Source organism: Phyllostomus discolor, chromosome 4 (genome assembly GCF_004126475.2).
Source record: "Phyllostomus discolor isolate MPI-MPIP mPhyDis1 chromosome 4, mPhyDis1.pri.v3, whole genome shotgun sequence".
Taxonomy (NCBI): domain Eukaryota; kingdom Metazoa; phylum Chordata; class Mammalia; order Chiroptera; family Phyllostomidae; genus Phyllostomus; species Phyllostomus discolor.
The window spans coordinates 129,237,990-129,260,018 of record NC_040906.2 but is presented as its reverse complement, the minus strand read 5'-3'; the positions used below and the strand labels follow the sequence as shown (position 1 = coordinate 129,260,018).

The window sequence follows — 22,029 nt, the reverse complement described above, 5'->3', positions numbered from 1 at the left end:
AATAAATGAAATTTAAAGGTTAGTGGTGGGTCAAAAGGTGGATCTATTTTTTAATTTTTGAGGTAACTCCATACTGCTCTACACAGTGGCTGCACCAGTCTGCATTCCCACCAACAGCACACTAGGGTTCCCCTTTCTCCACATCTTCACCAGCAGGTGTTTGATGATAACCATTCTGACAGGTGTGAGATGATATTTCATTGTGGTTTCCATTTGTATTTCTCTGATGATTAGTGACATTAAGGATTTTTTCATATGTCTATTGGTCATCAGTATGTCCTGTTTGGATAAGTGTCTATTCAAGTCCTTTGCTCGTTTTTTTTTTATTGGATTGTTTGTTTATTTGGTGTTGAGTTTTATAAGTTTTTTATAAATCTGAGATATTAACTCCTTATCAGATGTGTTGGTGAATATGTTCTCCCATTTTGTGGGTTGTCTTTTTATTTTATAGATGGTCTCCTTTCACTGTGCAAAAACCTTTTAGTTTGATGTAGTCCCACACTTCTGGGAATATATCCAAAGGAACCCAAAACACTAATTTGAAAGAACAAAAGCATCCCTATGTTCATTGCAGCATTATTTACAATCACCCAGATATGGAAGCAGCCCAAGGGTCTGTCAGTAGATGAGTGGATAAACAACTATGGGACATTTATACTATAGAATAGTATGTGGCTATAAAAAAAAAGAAAATTTTACCCTTGGTCACAGTATGGATGGACCTGGGGAACATTATGCTAAATGAAATAAGCCAGTTGGGGAAGACAAACACCATATAATTTCACTTATATATGGAGTCTAATGAACAAACTGAACTAACAAGCAAAGTAGAGACAGATTCATAGATAGAGAGCAAGATGTCAACTATTTGGGGGAAGAAGATGAGGGGAAGGTAGAGGGTGGAAGATTGAGCACAAAGGAAAAAGGACTCTTGGACATGGGGATATAGACAATAGCATTGTGATTGTGGGGGAAGGGGCTATGAGGGGGTTATCTGGTGATGGAAAAAATACATTTTTTAAAAAAGAAAGGTTATTGGTGTTGACACTTTTAAACTGCCTTAATGGAATACTTGGTACCTATTACATGACAGATTGGGGGGCTGTGTGTGTGTCTTTGTGTGTCAGAGGGACAGACTCTGTCTGTGTGTAAATTATATGTGTATCCTTGTTGGATTTTAACCAAATACCAAGTCAGCAGGAGAACAGGTCTAAGCTCTTGTATTTGCCTGAATAGATTTCACTGAATAAAACTGGGAGAAGGAAAAGAAACAGGTGTACCACACTGGACTGTAAGCTTAGTCTACACTATTAATGTTATAGTTACAAAATATTTATACTTTGTTATCCTTTTTTGATTGTGGAGGTGGGAGACAGGTAACATTTATCTTTGTTGAGGTGAAAGGCAAAAAGAATATTCTCTAAAATTTTATAAAATTTGCCTTCCTCTGAATATTAGATTCTGAGTAGCATATCTTATACTCCTTTCCTATGTTTTTTAAAAATTTTCTTTGCCCATTTACGTACATATTTTTAAAAGTGTATAAAATTTCTATTAACTTCCAATCCTAATTTGAACACTAACATTCCTATATGGGTACACATGCCTATGCAGTGTTTTCTGTTAACTGTTTTTTATTAGATGGAACCATGTGAAATTACCATTTTTGTAGGCAAAAACATAAATAAATATTATCAACTTCATTTGGTATGACCTAACACGTTCACCGGATATTGTATTAACAGTGTTAAAGTGAAATAGTTTATATTTATGCATTTAGTTGTCTTAACTGTTCACACATTTATTAATGAATAATATACCATATGCCATGCTAATTTCTAGATTAAATCAATGTGATAAAAAATTGATATGTGATGAATCACTTTCTGGAAAAAAGCACTTTCATATTTTGAGTTATTTCTCATATTTGTTTTACTCTTGGTATAGATTTTTTAAAATTTACTGCTTCAAAATAATTGAAAATATATAATATTTATAAAATTACTGAAAGACAAAGTGCATTTCTTGACAAAGTCATTAAATGAAATAAATCACTTTAAAGTTACCATTTGATTACTATAATGATTAAAGTAATAAATACTTTTCAGATTTATAATGGAAAGTTGTATCACAAAATATGAGGCTAAGTTTGCTAAAATACTAAAAAGCTTTAGGGATATATATGTACATTCAAATTAAACTTCATATTTTAATGAATATTTTCAATCAAATATTAAAGTAATTCTAGTTTAAATAACTATTTTTAAAAAATTATCCTTAGCTGGGACATCTATACTTATTACTAGATTTAATTTCAGGGTTTCTTTTTAACTGAATAAGAGAAACTTACTTGAGGGAATCATTCTAAGGCTTGTTTTCATAATTTTTAATGAGATTTGAGAGCTGTGATTTAATTGCTTCAGTGATTAATATATTATAATTTAAAAGGGTGGCATTTGATGTTAGCAAGTAACTCAATAACATTTATACTAATTAAATATTATATTTTCCTTCTAATATAGTAGTTCAGTAGTTTATAAACTACTGAACTAGATCAAGTTTTTAAAAGTTATGGCTATTCTTATTAATTTTTTACACATATTATAGTTATATATAAAATTAAAATGCAATTAATTTTAGAGAATAAATACATGACATTATTTTAAAGTAGATAACATATATTACTTTTTAATTAGACAACCTACATAATTCTGTGACTTCATTTTATTAAGTAAATAAGTTTGATTTTATGATTTAATTTCACTTGAATAAAACTATTAAAACAAAATATGTATCTTTTTAAGCATAGTTCATGAGATTTGAAGGCAGGGACTGTCTTTTTGTCTTTCTTCTTCTTTTTTATTTATTGTCTTCCTCCAATAAAAATATACAGTTGATCCCTGAACAATGCAGGGATTGGGGACACTGACTTGCCCTCCTCTTCAGAGTTATAAATTGGCAAAAATAAATTTGACTCCCCAAAAACTTAACTCAGCCTACTGTTGACTGGAAGTCTTATTGATAACATAAATAGCCAATTGATCCATTTCTTATATGCTATATGTGTTACATACTATATTCTTATGATAAAGTAACATAGAGAAAAGAAAATGTTATTAAGAAAATCATGAGGAAGAGAAAATACATATACAGTACTGTACCTATTTATTTTAAAAAATCCATGTAAAAGTAGACCCATGCACTTCAAACCCATGTTGTTCAAGGGCCAGCTGGAATGAGCATTTGCTACACACTAGATGCAATGTTAAGAATAAAGAAGAGTCAAAGGAGCATGCAGCCCCTGGACAGACTAACATAGCTTATTGCAGGACGAGGTGGAAGGTACTGTGGGGCACTCTGTGTTTCCCACCTAAACCAGAATGATCAGAATGTTCTTTTTATAAAAGTAATGCATAGCTGACCTTAAAGAATGTGTAAAATGTTTGAGATTGAGAAAAGGGGGCAAGTCTTTCCAGGAGGAAGAATCAGGTGTGGGAATGAAGGGGAAATGAGAGGAAGCACTTGATTACAAATAAATGGTACAATGATAAAGGCTAAGGACTTTTATTTTTTCCAATAGAGCAACTTTTATTTTGTAAAAATTTTATTTTGTCTCCCTAGTTATGGTAGTTTCAAGTATTGTACTCAATTATCCATGCCCTCCTCCCGTAGCATCCTACATCCATACTTTTGCCATAGCCTGATAGTGGACAAAGTATAGTTCTCCACCCTTTGAACATGGCTTTGGCCAATGTGATATAGTGAAAATAAAGTATGAAAAAGGAATGAAATGTGCTTCAGTCCTCTTCTGCTTCCACTACTCTCATGAGAAGAATGTTGCTTGAATAGCCCTCTAGTCCAAGAAAGATGACAGACAATTCATATTAAATAAAATACATGAGGCACATGAGTGGAAAATACATGCTTTTGGTTGTATGTTACCGAAATTGAGGTGTTTGTTAGTCCATAATAGCTAACCAATACATAATTTTGAGCACAAACGTTGCAAGGTTGCTGGTCAATACAAAGTTTTTGATTGGAGAGAAGAACTTTAATGTATCTGTTACAGTTGTTTGAGAATTGGATTAATTGGATTCATCTAATTTTTTATAAGCCCTATTAACTTCTCAGACATATTCCTGGCACTGAGAAAACAAACCAAGATGCTAGTACAGAAAGTTTATATTTGGGCTCTTCACAAATGGTGTTTCACAGTCTATAAAGGGAGCCTAAAATTAGCAACTAAAATCAATTGATCGATCTTAAACTCAAAAGATGGTAACTTCTGGCATTGCCATTCAATCTGATGACAGGGTGCAAACCTGAATCCTGTCAAACAGTGATTAACACAATGAATTCTTTGTTTAAACAAACAAGACCCCTTCCTGGAAAAAAAAACAACAGCAGCAGCAAATGGAGACAGCACATTTCCTACACAATACCTAACCAATAAGCACAATCAGTTGTACACCACCAATCAGCACAATTAGTACAAACACTTTTTGGATTTCCTAATACATGATGTAGACTCTGGATTTTCAACTCTAAAACAGAAAACCAAAACAAAACCATGCAAACCAACCAAAACATACTTCTTAATTTCCCTTCCTGGAGCTATATCCTTCACTATGCCCTCTCCCAAAATTTATCCAAAATATTTTGGCACACAGGAATCATTAGTGCTAGTATCGTGTCTGTATTCCCTGGACATAATTAGTTTCTCTTCCTGCTGTGCAAAGGTTTTCAAAGTGATATTCTAAAGAGGATTTAAAGTCAGTTCATAGCAGGGTTCCTTCTCTCTCTCTGGAGCGTCATCAGCAGCATCTGTCCTCCAGTTTTAAAGGCTTTGGAAAGTGAAAGGTGTGGGAATTTCTAATCTGGAAAATGCATATTTTGCTCAGTTTCTTTTTTATTTATTTGCTTGTTTTGAATAATTGGTGTTAATGATGGCTTAAGGTATGTACACTTAATGTGATTTTGAAAAAGAAATTTGTAGAAAAATTTTAGCTTAGTTTGGATTTCTGAAAACAGATTTTTTTCAAGGGAGATTCAGTTTATATTGGGAATATTATCTACTTTTGATTAATTTTTACTTCATCTTTGTTTTGGGAAATCATTCCATATAAACAGGGACTTGATGAGAGGAATAAATTATGTACATCTGTCTTAAAATTCTTTATATCATTCTGGTATCTAGAGATATAATAAAAGGGATGTCAGATAATCTATACAAATAAAATTAAATTTCTGTCTTTGTACTGTTGCATCATGTGAAAATGATTGGACACATTCTCTTCAGTCTTAGAACATATGTTTGGGATGTAATGCTTTAAATAGTGGCTGGTGGCTTACATGGTTGTCACTCTAGGAACTTTACCAGGCTTCTCAAAGTAGAAGGCCACCATTTTCTGTAATAAATAATTTGAGGTTCAAGGAAGGGCTCCTGTGCCTGCAAAACAGGACAGATGCCTCACGTGCTGGAAGCCACCATGGACAGAACACAAAGTGGTTTCAAGTAGGAGCCCCCATGTGAACTCACAAGGGCAGCCACTCTGACCGCAGGCATGTGGCTTCTCATATGGGCAGCAGTCGGTAGCCACAGGTACATGTTCAGGAGGAAGATCCATAATTTGACTTAAATAGCTGTTGTTTGTTAGAAGAAATTACTAGAGAGCCATAGTTGGATTTTTTTCCAGAAGCAAGGCAGAGAATAAAAATGATCCTGGATAGATTCAGTGAATTCAAAAACAGAAATATCAGTCACATGTGGAAGAATACAGTGTTACATATTTTTAAAAACCAATAGGTGTTTTGCATTTTGGAACTAATGATACATGCTTCCAATTTTGCTCTGAAAAAGAAAAGCATCCTAAGTTTAACTGAATTTACTTAATCGTACTCTTAAGTCATTGATTAAATAAAGTTCTCTAGGTCATAGATAAAAATTAACTGAGTCTACATTATATATTTAAAAACACCTTTAATATGTTGCCTGTTTTTATAAGATGCACAGAGAGTTATTATACTGAAATGTACCCAGGAAAGGAAATAAAGTACTACAGTTTGGTGAGTTTCTTCTATTTTTATAGTGTTTTATAACGGGTTCTATGATTGCTAAGCAATCAGCTTTAGAGTCAGACAGATGTGGGTTTAATTCCCAGCTTGGATGCATCGACCTGTGTGGTTTGGACTTTATGCCTCAATTTTATGATGATTAAAATGGGGATGGATTTGGGGTTATAATCGGAACAAATTACTATAGTTAATGTAAAAATTGTGCCTGCGGGATAATATCCATTTTGTGTTAGCTGTTATTAGTATTAATATAAACTTAAGCCTAAGTCACTTATTTTGCACCATCATATTTCTCACTGGACTGTTTTCTGATGGAGTGATTTAAAAATAAAGGATTTTACACATTTCTGGTAAAATGTTCTCATTTACTCTTTACTTTATTTTCCAATTTAATTAATTCAAGAAAAGTATATTATTTGCCACTAACACAGATTACCCCACTTGTTTCTCCTTCTGATGTTAATTAAAATTTTCTTGAACCACATACTGCTCTAAAAATCAGCACTTTCAGTCCTGACCAATGTGGCTCAGTTAGGGGGGTGGGGGGGCATCGCACACAGTGAAAGGGTGCAGGCTTGATTCCCAGTCAGGGCTACTTCTCTCTCACACTGATGTTCCTTTCCTTGTCTTTCTCTCTCCCTTCCCCTCTCTGTAAAAATAAATAATAAAATATGTAAAAATTAGCATTTTTAAATCAAGTATTCCCATACTGTCTTCATCCTTATGTTATTGCTACATTTACTAAGACAAATGTCTAGGTTTTACTATTATATTATCCTATACCATAGCAACAAAGGGGGTATATGTCTGTTTGTTGTTACTGTTGGAATTATATTAAATGGAGGAGAAATGCCAGTTTACAACATTGAGTCATTTCATTCATGAATAGTCTACATAAAAAGAACAAAAAGAATCTACCCATTTCTCACATACACACCCACTCCCTTCCTCTTGAAAACATGATTTCTGTTCTCTGTATTATGAGCTCAGGTATTAAATTTTATTAGTTTAAATATTTTTATGATTCCATATATGAGAAATCATCTCTATTGATTGACTTATCTGTTGTGACATTAAGTAAGATATTTTCCCAATTAAACTCTTGCATATCACCAAGGAATAATCTAAAAGAATGGGTATATTTCTTAAGGTCCTTATGGGAAGAGGGTTCTGAGTAGGGAAATTTCAGATATTAGTGGGGTGCTAAGAAGTGAACCAAAGCAGTATTATATAAACATTTTTGTAACTGAAATAAACATTGTTGTCCTAGATTACATTTATATATTTATATTTATATATTTATTTTTATTGTTTTATTGATTATGCTATTTCAGTTGTCCCATTTTTCATTCCCTTTTATTCCCCTCCACTGCACCTCTCACCTGCATTCCCCCCACCTTAGTTCATATCCATGGGTCATACATATAAGTTCTTTGGCTTCTCTATTTTCTATCCTATTTTTAACATCCCCCTATCTATTTTGTACCTAATAGTTATGCTTCTTATTCCATATACCTTTTATCCCATTCTGTCCCCTCCCCATCCCCACTGATAACCCTCCATGTGGTCTTCATTTCTGTGGTTCTGTTCCTGTTCTAGTTGTTTGCTTAGTTTGTTTTTATTTTTTAGGTTCAGTTGTTGGTAGTTGTGAGTTTGTTGTCATTTTACTGTTCATATTTTTGATCACCTTCTTTTACTTAGATAAGTCCCCTTAACATTGCATATAATAAGGGTTTGGTGATGATGAACTCCTTTAACTTGACCTTATCTGGGAAGCACTTAATCTGCCCCTCCATTCTAAATAATAGCTTTGCTGGATAGAGTAACCTTGGATGTAGGTCCCTGCCTTTCATGACTTTGAATATTTCTTTCCAGTACCTTCTTGCCTGCAAGGCTTCTTTTGAAAAATCAGCTGATATTCTTATGGGCACTGCTTTGTAGGTAACTGTCTCCTTTTCTCTTGCTGCTTTTAAGATTGTCTCCTTATCTTTAATCTTGGGTAATGAAATTATGATATGCCTTGGTGTGGGCTTCCCTGGATCCAACTTCTTTGGGACTCTCTGAGTTTCCTGGACTTCCTAAAAGTTTATTTCCTTTGCCAGATTGGAGAAGTTCTCCCTTATTTCTTCAAGCAAGTTTTCAATTTCTTGCTCTTCCTCTTCTTCTTCTGGAACCCTTATCATTTGGATATTGGGATACTTAAAGTTGTCCCAGAGATTCCTAAGCCTCTCCTCATTTTTCCTGAATTCTTCGTTCTTCATTCTGTTCTGGTTGAATGCTTCTTCCTTCTGCTCCAAATTGTTGATTTGAGTTCGGGTTCCTTCCCATCACTGTTGGTACTCTGTATATATTTCTTTATTTCACTCTGCATAGCCTTCACCTTTTCCTCTGTTTTGCACCCATACTCAACCATTTCTGGGAGCATCCTGATTACCAGTGTTTTGAACTCTGCATCTGATAGGTTGGCTGTCGCTTCATTGCTTAATTCTATTTTTCAGAGCTTTGATTTCTTCTTTCATTTGGGCCATATTTCTTTGTCTCGGTGTGCCTGTTATGTTGCAAGCCTTGGGTATACATCAGGGGAGGGCAAGCCATGCTGCATTGTGGCGCTGTCTGTGGAGGAGGGGTCCGAGAGGGAACAGTGCTGCTTTCTCAGGTCTCTGCAGGTTTTCAGTCACTTCCTCTGCTTCCCACAAGTAAATTGGGCCCTTCTAGTGCTGATTCCTGGGTGGGTGGGCAGGCCTGTGTACATTCTAGTATCCTGTGGGTCTCTCCAGTGAACTTTCTTGTGAGGCTTGGAATTTCTCCCGCTGCTGCAACCCTATAAGTGTTTACAGGTCAGAGGTTTTTAGGCTTTATTTCCCTGAATTGGAACCTGGGGTTGTGCAGTCTGTCTTGCTTCCCAGTTATTCTTCCCCATTTATCTGCACACGAATGTGGGGCCAGCCAGTCCACCAGCCACCTTGTCTCATGTTCTCTCTGCTTGACTGCTCACCTCCGCCCCTCCTATAGGTCTGAGTGAATGTTTCTTCTCTAACTCCTTCATTGTTGAACTTCCATACAGTGCAATTTTATGTCAGTTCTGGTTATTTTTTGTTCTTAAATTTGTTGTCCTTCTTTTGGTTGTTTGAGAAGGCAAATCGTATCTCCCTATGCCTCCATCTTGGCTGGAAGTCCCAAGTTTACATGTATATATTTAAACTGGTATTATTAAACAGAGGGAATTTGTTCTACTTGTATTGACAGATGGACTGATGGAAGGATATTTAATTTAGATGCTGAGGTTATAATTGAGAAAATAATTACCAATATCCCAAATTACCTAGTAACTTAAGTGCCCCCTTTCTTCTCTTTAAAGTAGTTATAAGCCAGAACACATTGGGGCAATAAGCTTAATTGGGAGAAGTGAAATGTCAATGTGGAAATGAGTCTGACATTAACAAGGGATAGAAAGGAAATGAGTGGTGGTTCAGCAAAGTTCTGAGGAATAAAGTTACAAATGTAGGCAGAACCAGATTGCTAAGGATCTGAAATCAAGGTATAAAGATTTGACTTTTAGTCAATAGTCAGTCTCCTCTTTATGACATCTTGTCTTTTAAATTGACTTAACAAAGACATCAAAAATATAATCTAATTTTTATTGACATCAGTGGGTGGAATATATCATTTAGAACTGATGGTGGAGCCAAGGAAGGAATAAAGGGAGACACAAAAAGGTGACTTGTGGCATGGTGGCACTGTGCCCTGGCAAAGAGAAGCCATCTATCCTGTGTATGACTTTAAAAAAACTGTCCTTTATACTATAATATGGCACCTCTATCCATAGAATTAGTCTTTTCATCTTTTATTTTTAACAGCTCATTTTATTTTTTACAATTCTCCTCTGTAAATCATGCTTACTCGTGACCTTTGTTTGGAGAGACATGAGGTGAATGAAATTGCTGTCAGATTAACCAGCTCTGTGGTTTTAGGTAAATCATCATCACCTCTCTAAATTTCTGCAGCTTTAATTTGAGGGACAAAGTACTTGTTTTACCAAAGTATGTGAGGGAGTTCCACCTCAGATTAAGGATGAGAAAGCACCTCTCACAGTCCTGGATGTGAGAGACAGTGCCAACTTGACCCCACTGCCTTAGACCAAATACTGTGTTAGTCCATGGAGCTATATAAATCTTAACAAGTCTTATTATTGGAGCTGCTATTAATATATTTTAGTAGCTGCTCATTGTCCCAAAGACATACCTGGTATTATTTTCATTAAAATGTATGGCAGCTAATATAAAATTAAAATCTTATAATTGTTTTCACAGCTATATGATATTATATTTCACATCCTTAATATAAGAGTGCTGAAATCCTGGAAAGATACCAATCATATGTTGTTATGCTCTTTATCACAATAAAGAGTGTATTTCCTTTGAGGTTTCTGTCATGAGACCATAGATATCCTTGTAAGATTTTTCCATCTACACATAGATCTCTCTGGATGCTTTCATCATTGCATCACTATATATTGTAATTCCACTTTATTCTTTCCCAAATGAGTAAGTAGTAGTTAGAAAGAATATTTTAAACACTTCCCATGGTTTCTTGGCATTCTCTGCTTCAATGTTTATTTGCAAATGAGAAACAAAATAACTTCATTACTCTTCTTCTGTATAAGCAGCAGCTTCTAGTGTTGCTGCCTCTTTGTCAATGGATTAGTAACACGGTGTAGGAAAGTGCACCATTGCCCTCCCCTATCTAGGTCCTCCTCTAAAAATAAAACTGAAAATTTATATTTTATGAAAACCAGTATAATTTTTTAAAACTTTTTATCACTCTTTTAAATTTTTTATTTTGTGTTTCCAGTATAATTTTTAATCATATGTATTTTAGGTGACCTCCACTTAATCAACCTAAAAATGCAACATATCAAACTGCAAAGATGGTAACATACAGCATGCCCTTTATATGAAAATCCATCTTTGTTACCTACATGAAAAGCATCAAAGACCCTGAAGAAAGACTAGAAATGAGCAAGGGTCAACAATATGTTTCTTTTACTTTCAGAGGAAAATGATACAGGTATACTTTGAATTAAGAAGAAAGTTTCTTCTAAATTCTCCATAAATTGAATTAAATTTTAAAATAAAAAAGTTCACCATTTTTAAATTCTTTCTGTTTTTGTTGATAAGTAAGAGGTAACCTTTGCAATTTAAACAATGCCTATAGTGTGATCAACATTTTATAAAACAGAGAAGTGTTAAAGCCAAAATTCAAATAACATTAATCTGGCTTCACGTTCTATAGTTTTCTACTGCACCACACTAATCTCCCAAACTTTCTGCATATGTAATGACAATTCCATTTAATACATACATACTTATTTCGCAGAATTTCAATCAGTGGATTTAAAGAATCGGTGCTAGGTAATCTCTGTTTGACATTTATGGTATTAGTCTTCAGACAAACAGTATCAAATACCTAATGCAGTGATCTGAAAGTCTGTATTATAAATATTCAGGGACAAATTAGTTGATATGTACAAAATCTTCCAGGTTAAAGTGAACCATTGGCATTTTACAAGCTAACATTGCCAGCGTACTATTATTTGATGGGAAATTTAAATAAATACTATGTCACTGGCACAAAATCAAATAGATGTTTAAGCAGACATGTATGTGTTTCCTAAACTATGTAACAGTCAAAAGTGTTGTCATATTCAACCCAAACACCTTAATACTGGAAAAGGAGGCCAGATCTGGACAACATCTTCCTCTAATCTGCATTTTTATTTGCATTGTACAGCATTATATCACTTCACTGACCACATGTTTTCAGGGTGAAACAGCTTTTCTTAAAAGCCTTAACCTAAAAGACAACAAAAATACCTATTCTCTATAGCATATGAAACTGATCCACTAAAAAACACAAGAAAAGGATTCTAAAAGCAAAGCTGCTGCAAATTTTATTTCAAATAACTTTCAGTCCTAAATTTTTGACTGAATCTCAGCACTAAAATAGATTTAATATTATTAATAAACAATATGTGACACAAAAAATAATCTTTGTCATTCAATTATTGATGAAATTTTTGAAACTACTCAACATTTCTCAAGTATTTTCCAAAGTATAACTTAAGTATATTTGTGTGTATCTGCCAACATATTTAAATTTAATGCTTAATGTGAAGATGTTCTACCAAATTAATGATTTTCTATAAATTTCTGTGATTCCTTATTTCCATTTCAAATAAGTTAAAATCAGGAGTGTCATAAAATATTTCTAAAGTGTATGTTTTTTTATTCTTTTTTAATGGCTTCTCTTTTAAAAATTTCTCTCCAGAGTGCTACTGTCCTGCTGATATAAAGAAGAGTTGGGGGCCTTTTATTTGTAATTTCTACACTTATTTGCAAACTTTCTCTAAGGGAATAATGCAAATGCTTTTAGAAAAACAATTATAAATTTATAGAATTTCTCACCTATAATAGGTTCAGAATGTTGAGGCAGACCATGTATAATTGAATTTACCAATTAAAAATACTACAGCATGAATTTTAAATAGCTCATCACTTTTTAGATGAAGTTTAACATTAAGAAATTAAAATAATTAAGTGCATGTTTTTTTCAAGTAAACAGGTACAAATGAAATGAATCTTCTCCTGTAAATCAAGTTTGCCATTTACCACCTGCCCAAAGGCTCAGACTTTTACGAAAGTTTGGCCAGGTTTAAAAGACAGCCTGTTCTGGGCCAAGGCAAAAGTTAATTAAAGCTGAAACAACAATCTTTTGCACACGTTCTGGTTCCTTTAGGCTGCCAATGTTCATTTAATTTTTGTTGATTAGCCGAATTCTACCATGATGATGCCCATCCATTGTATCAGGCTGCTGCCTGTTCACCATGACCAGAGGCTAAAATCTAGTACCAGGGGAATGAAATGTTTTTCGAAATAGTTTGGTGTTTTACAAATGTCAAGCAATGAGCTACGAATGGGGAGCAAGTGGCTTAGCGAGCTTGACTTCATGTACTTAGGAGAGCTGGCTGACTTTTTAGGTACCTCTAAAACCTAGCAGACTAAACACAATTCTTAAATCTCTGAGGGAAAAAAAAAACAAATCCTGGGAAAAGAGAATTAAGAACAGTAAGTCCATTTTGTTCACTTGTTTTGTTTGTTCATTTGTTGCTTTTTGTTTTATATCCCACATATGAATGAATCTATGATTCTTGTCCTTTTCCACTGACTTATTTCACTTAGCATGATACACTCAAGATAGTATTTTAAATTATGAGATCTAAAAGGTTTTGAATTACTATTAAAATTGCTCTTTTGATGCATTTAGAAAAGTACAACATGAAAGGAATGGACATAGATTTTTAACGTTTGTAATTTTACAAATCACAAAAGGACGAATCACAGAAATAAATGCATAAAGCACTGTGGGAGTATAAGTACTTCTGGTGTAGCAGTGTTAGGTGAGTCAAGAGTTGGTATCCATTATAGTTATCAACATTGCTAACCAGCGTACACAAGCAGACAGCTAGTTAGAATGTTGTATTTGTTCTTTTGAACAAAGAAATAGTGGCTATTCTCTTATGCTTTTGCCACCAAATTCTTTTTTTTTTTTTGAAGTTTTTTTTTTTATTTCAATCATTGTTCAAGTACAGTTTTCTCCCCCCTACTCCCGTTCCAGCCCCTCCACCCAACCCTCCCCCCTTCCCCCCATTACCCCCCACCCTTAGTTTTTGTCCATGTGTCCTCCAAATTTGTTCCTGTAATCCCTACCCATTCCCCCCTGAAATTCCCTCTTCTCTCCCCTCTGGCTATCAGGTCAGACTATCCCCTATTTCAGTGTCTTTGGTTATATTTTGCTAGTTTTTTGTTTTGTTTTGTTTTGTTGTTTAGATTCCTGTTAAAGGTGATATCATGTGGTATTTGTCTTTCACTGCCTGGCTTGTTTCACTTAGCATAATGCTTTCCAGCTCCATCCATGCTGTTGCAAAGGGTATGAGCTCCTTCTTTCTTTCTGCTGTATAGAATTCCATTGTGTAAATGTACCATAGTTTTTTGATCCATTCATTTACTGATGGGCATCTAGGTTGCTTCCAGCACCTAGCTATTGTAAATTGTGCTGCTATGAACATTGGGGTGCAAAGGTTCTTTTGTATTGGTGTTTTAGTGTTCTTAGGATAGAGTCCCAGCAATGGAATTGCTGGGTCAAAAGGCAGATCCATTTTTAGTTTTCTGAGGAAGTTCCAAACTGCTTTCCATAATGGTTGTACCAGTCTGCAGTCCCACCAGCAGTGCACTAGGGACCCCGTTTCTCCACATCCTCTCCAACACTTGTTGTTTGTTGCTTTGTTTATGATGGCCATTCTGACTGGTGTGAAGTGGTATCTCATTGTGGTTTTAATCTGCATCTCTCTGATGGCTAGCGATATTGAACATCGCTTCATGTGTCTTTGGATTTTCTGTATGTCCTCCTTGGAGAATTGTCTGTTCAAGTCCTTTGCCCATTTTTTAATTGGGTTACTTGTCTTCTTAGAGTGGAGTCGCATAAGTTCTTTATATATTTTGGAGATTAAACCCTTGTCTGAGGTATCATTGGCAAATATGTTTTCCCATACAGTTGGTTCTCTTTTTATTTTGATACTGTTTTCCTTAGCTGTGCAAAAGCTTTTAATTTTGATGAGGTCCCATTTGTTTATTCTTTCCTTTATGTCCCTTGCTCTAGGAGACAAGTCAGTAAAAAAGTTTCTGCGTGAAATATCTGAGATTTTCCTACCTACGTTCTCTTCTAGGGCTTTAATGGTGTCACGCTTTATATTTAAGTCTTTTATCTACCTTGAATCTATTTTTGTATAAGGTGTAAGTTGGTGCTCGAGTTTCATTTTTTTGCACGTAGCTGTCCAGTTCTCCCAACACCATTTGTTGAAGAGGCTATTTTTATTCCATTTTATGTTGCTGCTTCCTTTGTCAAATATTAATTGACCATAGAGGCTTGGGTTTATTTCTGGGCTCTCTGTTCTGTTCCATTGGTCCATGTGCCTGTTTTTATGCCAGTACCAGGCTGTTTTGATTACAGTGGCCTTGTAGTATAGTTTAATGTCAGGTATTGTGATTCCTCCTACTTTACTCTTCTTTCTCAAAATTGCAGCAGCTATTCGGGGTCGTTTATGGTTCCATATAAATTGTTGAAGTGTTTGTTCTATGTCTGTGAAATATGCCATTGGTACTTTAATCGGTATTGCATTGAATATGTAGATTGCTTTTGGTAGTATGGACATTTTAATGATATTAATTCTTCCAATCCATGAACACGGTATATGTTTCCATTTGTTTGTGTCCTCCTTGATTTCTCTCCTCAGTGTTATGTAGTTTTCTGAATACAGGTCTTTTACCTCTTTGGTTAGGTTTATTCCTAGGTATTTTATTTTCCCTTTTGCTATTTCAAATGGGATTTTTTTCTTGATTTCTGCTTCTGCTGTTTCATTGTTGGTGTACAGAAATGCCTTTGATTTCTGGATATTGACTTTGTATCCCGCTGTTTTACCAAATTCATTTATTAGGTCGCAGTTTTTTGGTGGAGTCTATAGGATTTTCTATGTACACTATCATGTCATCTGCAAACAGTGACAGTTTTGTTTCCTCCTTTCCGATTTGGATTCCTTTTATTTCTTTTTCTTGTCTGATTGCTGTGGCTAGAACCTCCAGTACTATATTGAATAGAAGTGGTGAAAGTGGACATCCTTGTCTTGTTCCTGTTCTTAGTGGAAAAGATTTTAATTTTTGCCCATTGAGTATAATGTTGGCTGTAGGTTTCTCATATATGGCCTTTATTATGTTGAGGAATGCTCCCTCTATTCCCACTTTACTGAGTGTTTTTATCATAAATGGGTGCTGTACCTTATCAAATGCTTTTTCTGCATCTATCGATATGATCATGTGGTTTTTGTCTTTGCTTTTGTTTATGTGATGTATTACATTTACTGATTTGCGAATATTGTACCATCCTTGCATACCTGGAATGAATCCAACTTGGTCATGGTGTATGATCTTCTTAATGTACTGTTGGATGTGGTTTGCCAGTATCTTGTTGAGGATTTTAGCGTCAATGTTCATCAGCGATATTGGCCTGTAGTTTTCTTTCTTTGTTGTGTCTTTATCTGGTTTGGGGATTAAGATGATGTTGGCCTCATAAAAAGAGTTTGGGAGTCTTCCATCTTTTCGGATTTTTTGAAATAGTCTGTGAAGGATAGGTGTTAGTTCTTCCTTAAATGCTTTGTAGAATTCTCCTGTGAAACCATCTGGTCCAGGGCTTTTGTGTGTTGGGAGTTTTTGGATTACTGCTTCGATTTCTTTTGCTGTTATTGGTTTGTTGAGGCTTTCTGCTTCCATTTTATTGAGTTTTGGAAGGTTATATTTTTCTAGAAATTTGTCCATTTCATCTAGGTTTTCAAATTTCTTGGCATACAGCTCTTTGTAGTAATTTGTTACAATCCTTTGTATTTCTGTGGTATCTGTTGTAATCTCTCCTCTTTCATTTCTGATTGTGTTTATTTGGGTTTTCTCTCTTTTTTTCTTGATGAGTCTGCTTAAAGGCTTGTCGATTTTGTTTATCTTTTCAAAGAACCAACTCTTGGATTCATTGATCTTTAGAATTGTGCTTTTAGTCTCTATGTCATTTAATTCTGCTCTGATCTTGGTTATTTCCTTCCTTCTGCTTGCTCTGGGCTGTCTTTGTTGTTGTTCCTCGAGTTCTTGTAGATGTAGGGTTAGGTTGTTTGTTTGAAATGTTTCTAACTTTTTTAGGTGGGCCTGTATCACTATGATCTTCCCTCTCAGGACTGCCTTGGCTGTGTCCCATAAGTTTTGGGTTGTTGTGAGTTCGTTTTCATTTGTTTCCAAAAACCGTTTGATTTCTTCCCTAATATCATTCTGGACCCATTCATTGTTTAATAGCATGCTGTTTAATCTCCATGAATTTGAGTGTTTTGGGCTTTTTTCCTTGGGGTTGGTTTCTAGTTTCAGTCCCTTGTGATCCGAGAAATTGCTTGGTATGATTTCAATTTTTTTGAAATTGTTGAGGCTTGTTTTGTGTCCTATCATGTGGTCAATCTTTGAAAATGTTCCATGTACATTTGAAAAAAATGTGTATTTAGCTTCTTTGGGATGGAGGGTTCTGTAAATATCAGTAAAGCCCAGCTCATCTAGGGTATTGTTCAATGCCACAATATCTTTGTTGATGTTTTGTTTGGAAGATCTGTCCATTTTTGATAGAGGGGTGTTAAAATCCCCCACAATAATTGTGTTGCTGTCCATATCTTTCTTGAAGTCCTCTAAGATTTTCTTTATGTATTTAGGTGCTCCTATGTTGGGTGCATATATATTTACTATGTTTATGTCTTCTTGGTGAATTCTTCCCTTGAGTATTATGAAATGACCTTCTGGGTCTCTCTTTATGGATCTTCTTTGGAAGTCTATTTTGTCAGATATGAGTATTGCTACCCCGGCTTTTTTCTCCTGTCCATTTGCTTGGAAAATTTGTTTCCAGCCCTTCACTTTCAACCTGTGCAGATCTTTTATCCTGAGGTGGGTCTCTTGTAGACAGCATATGTGTGGGTCGTGTTTTCTTATCCAATCAGCTATTCTATGTCTTTTGATTGGAGCGTTTAGTCCATTTACGTTTAAGGTTATTATTGATAGGTACTTATTCATTGCCTTTTATGTACGTGTGATCCTCTCTCACTCTCTCTTTTCCTTTCTTTCCTTAAAGCAGTCCCTTCAGCATCTCTTGCAGAGTTGGTTTAGTGGAGGTGTATTCTTTTAGACTTCTTTTGTCTGAGAAGCTTCTTATTTGGCCTTCTATCTTAATTGAGAGCCTTGCTGGGTAAAGTAGTCGTGGTTGCAGGCCTCTGGTTCTCATTACTTGGATTATTTCTTGCCATTCTCTTCTGGCTTGGAGTGTTTCCATTGAGAAGTCAGCTGTTAGCCTTATTGGGGCCCCCTTGTATGTTACTTCCTTCTTCTCCCTTGCTGCCTTTAAGATTCTCTCTTTGTCTTGAAATTTTGCCATTTTAATTATGATGTGTCTTGAGGTGGGCCTCCTTGGGTTCCTCTTGATTGGGACTCTCTGTGTTTCCTGTATTTGTGTGACTTTTTGTCTCATCAAATTAGGGAAGTTTTCCATCATCACTTGTTCAACTAGGTTTTCTATCCCTTGTTCTTCTTCTCCTTCTGGTATCCCTATTATACGGATATTATTATGTTTCATATTGTCTTGCATTTCTCTTAATCCCTCTTCATTCTTTCTGAGCCTCTTTTCCCTTTCTTGCTCTTTCTGGGTGTTTTCTTCTATTTTGTCCTCTAGCTCGCTGATCCGATCTTCTGCTTCATCGATCCTGCTTTTCATTCCTTCTACTGTGTTCTTCATTTCAGAGATTGTATTCTTCATTTCCTCTTGGCCCTTGTTGAGAGTTTCTATTTCCTTTTTTATGCTGATGTAGTTTTCATTGAGTTCATTGTAGCTTCCCTGTAGTTTCTCGTAGCTCATTGTGAGCTCATTGAGCTTCCTGACAATCACTGCTTTGAATTCATTATCTGATAGTTGAATTGCCTCTGTTTCATTTAGCATTCTTTTTGAGGCTTCCTCCTTTCCTTTCATTTGGGGAGTATTTCTTTGTCTTCCCATTGTTTGTGAGACTCTTCTTGTTCACCTCAGCTTCTTATATTGATCTGTTCTGGCTCCCTCGGTTTATGATGTGAACTTCTTTAGTAGAGTAGCAGTGAGTTTCAGTGGTACTGTTTCCTTGACCCCCCAAGCTCGCTGGTCTTGGGCTGTTGTTTAAGTTGGCTTTGTGTTTGCCTTTGGGTTCTGATTGTTGTTGAGTCTTTCTTTGGTGGTTCCTTCCCGCCAGCTGGTTAAATGTGGGTCACTCTGTCCACCACCTTCTATATTTTGTTGTGCTGGTGAGGGCAGGTTGTGTTGAGGCTGGTTCTTCTTGATGCAGCGATCTGTTCTTTGTTCTTTCGGTTCTGCCACAATCCTTGGTCCTCCTTTCTCAAAAATGCTGAAATATGTTGGTTGCTTGCCTTTCCACTCCAAAGATCGGTCAGGACTCTCTCCCCTGGGCAGAGGAAAGCCAAATCTGCTCCTTCCTACTCCGACGCCATCTTAGATCGCCACCAAATTCTTTGATAGCATCGGAGTCTTTTTAATATCAAAGTATCTATATGTAAAATCACCATTTTCATTAATAGTTTAGATAGCTGCTGAGGGAATATTATCTACTATACACACACTGAGCTTTCATTTAGCTATGCAATGATGGTTTATTGAGATCAGTATAATTATACCCATGTTATAGATGGATGTAAACTGTACAATGCAAGTTGATTAAATAATTTGCTTAAAGTCATACTGCAGGACTGCATTTTATGTTGGACTCTAACTAGTTTTAGAAAAGATATTAACCTTTTTGGGCCACATTTGACATAATTATAAAATGCAGCAAGGGGATGGGGAAGGCTAATTTTCCATGTTCGTAATTTATGGAAAGTAAAATATACAACAGTCAACAAATCCCAACTTCAAGCTTTGATGAACTGTTCAAACTCAACAAATATTCATCAAATGTTTCATATAAAACACTGTTCTGGCAGTGTGGGCACATATTAAGATGAAAATTCACAAAGAATCTGTCGAAACCTCATGGTCTAGTAGAGGAAAGAGGTACAAGTCTGTACATACAAGCAGATTGTAAATTCAGATAGCAAGTGCTTCTGGCCAAATGGAGTTAACATAAACTAAATTTACTCTTTCATCTAAAAAAAAAAAAACAAAAAAATACCTGAAATAATAGTTTCATGACACTGAGGATGGGCGTAAAGGACACTGAGGTCTGAGAGACTGTAAACCAATGAAATGAGCCTTGTGATTGCCCCAGCCAACAGGCTTGAAAGAGATTGCACACGGTGGGTGATACAGTGAGGAAGGATTCAGGAGAGCAAGGCAAACTCCTCTCATTGAGAGGACAGAGCTGAGAGTCCAGGGATACACAACTAAACAAAATGTGGTACAGTATATCGGTGCAAAGCAATGTGGTGATTGTTTGGGGAGAGGGGTGTAAGAGGGATAAATGGTAATGGAAAAAATACAATAAATGTTTTTTTAAAAATATGTTGCAACAAAAAGGAATGAAATACTGATTCATGCTACCACGTGTCATATTCAAAAACACTATGGTAAGTGAATGTAGCAATTACAAAAGACTACACAATACATAGTCTCAGTAATATAAAATGCCTGAAAGAGTTAATTTTAATAGAAATAAACATAAAATAAGTTGTTACCTAGGTTAAGTGAGGGATTTTCAGGAGTAACAGTAAATGCTAATGGGCATATGCTTTTAGGGGGGAATGGGAGAAATGATGAAGATCTAAAAATTAGATTATGGTAATAGTTGCATAACTCATTATAAAATAAAAACTAATGAACTGTATGCTTTAAACGAGTGAACTTTATGGTTGTAAATAATATCTCAAAGCTATTAAAAAGTTGGAACAGCTATATTAATATTGAAGTAATTTTAGAGCAAAGCATATTAATATGGATAAAGAAGATAATTTTATTATGATAAAGGGTCCAGTTAGCAAAATATTACATCACAAAATATTACAATCCTAAATATTTAATCCCTTAATAAAAGAGCTTCAAATACTTAAAGCAAAAACTGATTGAATTGTCATGAGAAATGAATGAACCAACAATTGTACTGAGTTTCAATACATATTCAATAATTGATAGAATAGGTCAACAAAAAGGTTATAAAAGACTTGAACAACCTTCTCTACTCAGCCTAACTGATGTTACAGAACACTGACCAACAAGAGCAGAATACCCACATTCTTCTCAAGTGCACATGCAGCAGATTAATGGATAAACAAACTTATTCCATAAATGACTACTCGGCAACAAAAAAGTATGAATTTTGAACTCCTGCCCTTTGAGATAGCATGGATGGAAATGGAGAGTATTATGCTAAATGAAATAAGATAAGTGAAATAAGTGGTGAAAGACAAATACTATATGATCACACCTAGAAGTAAAACCTAATCAACAAAACAAATTAAGTGAGCAAAATAGAACTAGAGACATGGAAATAAAGAACAAATTGACAGTAACCAGAGGGGGGTGGGGGAGGGGGATAAGGGGAAAGCAAAGAGGAAGAGTCAAGTCAAGGAACATGTATAAAGGACAGATGGACAAAGACAATGAGTGGGGAGAGGATTGAAATTGGAAGTTGGGGGATGGGTAGGGCTGGGCAGAGTAATGGAAGAAAAATGGGGACAACTGTAATGGAAAAACAATGTATATATTTTTATATATATAAAATATACAACATATTTTATGCATATAAAACATAACTATATACATAAATATATGTTTTATATAAATATATTTACTTATGTAAATATATATATGATCTATTATATAAAGTATGTTATATATGAATATGTATTTTTGTGTTATATATTATATATTTATATATAATATGTATAATATATATCACCAAATATGAATGAATTGGCAAACCTGAAGATATAGTAGAGAAACATGGTCAGAACTTGGAGCAAAATTTAAAAGGGCAGATTCCATGAGCGAGAAAATTGTACAGACATGGAGGGATCTAAAGATTGGTTCTATAGACACAGACAACAGTATGGTGGCTGCTAGAGAGAAAGGCAGGTGGGAGAGTAGTACAAAGTAAAGAGGGTTGAATAAATGGTGATGGAAGAAGACTTGATTTGGGTGATAAGCACACAATGAGAAATACAGATGATGTATTATAGAATTTTACACCAGAAACCTATATAATTTTATTAATCAATGTTACCCCAATAAACCTAACAATATAAAAATATGAACTTTGATTAGAGCCAAAGCATGGGTGAATTTCAAAGTAATTATACC

At 35.1% G+C, this 22,029-nt stretch overlaps 1 protein-coding gene across 1 annotated transcript in view; it reads left to right on the top strand.

The window, feature by feature from the left end:
* KHDRBS2 (KH RNA binding domain containing, signal transduction associated 2) overlaps positions 1-22,029 on the top strand; it is a 535,898-nt gene that overhangs the window by 447,141 nt on the left and 66,728 nt on the right. The gene's annotated exons all lie outside the window — the stretch shown is intronic.